Below are 2500 nucleotides of genomic sequence, written 5' to 3' on the forward strand. Positions count from 1 at the left end.
TAAGTTTAGAAGTATGACCATTCAAAAACATAAAAAGATATTCTTTATTTCATTATGTAACCCAAAGCAGAAAGTAAATGTTGTTTAGATGATTTTTTAAAACACAGTCTTTCAGGTGCTGGGAGGGTGGTTCAGTGTAGAGTACTTGCCTTGCATGCATGAGGTCCTGGGTTTGATTCCTCAGCACCACATAAGCAGAAAAAGATGGAAGAGTTGCTGTGACTCAAGTAGTAGCACTAGCCTTGAGCTGAAGAGCTGAAAGACAGCACCCAGGACCCAGAGTTCAAGCCCCACAACCAACAAAAACAAAACAAAACAAAACACAATCTCTCACTTTTGTGTGCTCAACGTTGTTACACTAGTGCTTCAGTCTAGGGCTAAAAATTTAGGTGTGGACATTTATCAACACTCCTGATTCAGATTCTAATTGATAAAATGTTTAATCAATGTTTTGTTTTTACTAATTTTGCTTTTTGTAAATTCACATTTACCTATAAAAAACAGAGTGGCCATCCAATAACATTCTCAAAGTACTTCCTAATGATGACTTACAAAAAGTTGTATTATATTACAACAAGGAAAACAATGCTACAAATAAGGAAAACCAATACATAAATATTAATGATTAATAAAATAAAAAAACAAAACAATTACCACTGTTTCCAATATTTGAAATGTACTACATATTCGATTTATTATTTTCTCATATTGCTGTACATTTAAAACTGCCTAAGTCTATGATGTTAAACCAGAATTTTATAGGCTATCAATAGCCTTTAAAGTTACTCACTAAGATTATTATTTATGGTTCATCTCATCATTTGTATATGGCTTATACCATCATTTGTTCCTCGCTAACATATAAAGTAAGGAAGCCCTTAAATTTTAACAGAAACTGTGAAGGTAATGTCTTAAATCTTCACTCTGCTTCTTTACACAAACACTTTGCAACTACTCATTAGTACAGTTTCTATAAACTCTGAAATGTACATACTTAGTAGTGTATGACTGCTACCATGAATCTTATATGCTTTGTGGAAAAGTTTTACATCCTGCTAAATAGTGTAAATTTTGGCATATATGAGCAAATTCCCAAAATTAAACATATTAAAAACATTAAAACTTTTAACAAACCTTAACACTTTCTATAGTGTTCATTATCACAGGTTCCTTGTACAGAATAATTGAATTCCTCCTCCAACACATGCGTTGAACAACAAATGTCTGGAATTATTTTGTTTTTGACATGTCAATCTTGACTTTATTCTTAAATGTGTTATGTAAAAAATACATGGTTCCAAAATTTCACCACAATTCTTTTGAATTTAATTTTTGTGGAATTGTCTACTTTAAGAAAATCAATTACACTTTATATATAAAAATGTTCTGTGCTCAATTCAGTAGTACATACACTAACATTGGAACAATAAAGAGAACAATAGCCCCTGACTGAGGATGACATGCAGGTTCGTGAAGCATTCCCGATTTTTAAAAGAACAGATGCTGGATGGGCTTTGGACAGAAGGGGATCTTAATGCATTTTTGTTGGGAGTTTAAACTTGTTCGAAGACTTTGGAAAGTAGTATGGAGGTTCCTCAAAAAACTACATAGAGTGCCTCTAAGACCCAGCAATCCCATTTTGGGCATTCATCCAAATGATCACAAACAAGACCATACTAAAACTACCAGCAAAACTATGTTCATTGCAGCATTATTTACCATAGATAAGATACATAACCAAACCCGATGCCCCAGAGTAAATGAATGGATCAAGAAAGTGTATGTATTTGTGTGTGTGTGTGTGTGTGTGTGTGTGTGTGTGTACTGCAATTCTATGCCTCCATCAGAAAGAATGGCATCACCCAGTTTGCTAGGAAATGGAAAGACTTGGCAAAAATTATATTAAGTGAATTAAGCCAGGCCCAAAGAAGTGAAGTAAGCCAGGCCCAAAAAGAAACATATATCCCATGGTTTCCTTATTTGCAATAACTACTATGTGTCTGAGACAAGCAGAAAACATCATATAACTTGATGTTAGGCAACATGAACCCCAAGGTAAGGATTCAAATGGTTTTTCTTTCTTGTGATTGTTTCTAACATATTTATAAGATGATTTCTTTGTTGCTTTGTATGTTTTTCCTGCAAGCTAAAGCCCCTGTTTTCAATGTATTTGATGTTGGTATAATTTGTGGAGGGGAAGAGAAACACAAATTGTTTAAATAGGGATGCAGGTGGACCCATTAAAATGAGATGAACAAGTCGTTATGTCAAAAAATGATTTTGGCCGGGGGGTGGAGGGATGTAGATGGTGAGGGGGCTGGGGTGGGGGAGGTTTGGTGGGGGTGGGGAGTGGGAGATGGGCAGGGATCGGAAGGGGAAAGAAAGGAGAAGGCAACAATGCTTGATAAAAAATGGAATTCTATGCTTCCATCAGAAAGAATGACATTGTCCCATTTGTTAGGAAATGGAAAGACTTGGAAAAATTATATTAAGTGAAGTA

At 34.9% G+C, this 2500-nt stretch overlaps 1 non-coding gene across 1 annotated transcript; it reads left to right on the forward strand.

Annotated features, from left to right (window-relative positions):
- Window positions 1–1388: 1388 nt before the first annotated feature.
- On the forward strand, window positions 1389–1490 carry LOC122099939. The gene has a single exon (XR_006146046.1). It is a non-coding gene; the product is annotated as a U6 spliceosomal RNA (small nuclear RNA).
- Window positions 1491–2500: the final 1010 nt, after the last annotated feature.

Source organism: Dipodomys spectabilis, unplaced genomic scaffold, assembly GCF_019054845.1.
Source record: "Dipodomys spectabilis isolate Male_0828 unplaced genomic scaffold, ASM1905484v1 ptg000547l, whole genome shotgun sequence".
NCBI lineage: Eukaryota > Metazoa > Chordata > Mammalia > Rodentia > Heteromyidae > Dipodomys > Dipodomys spectabilis.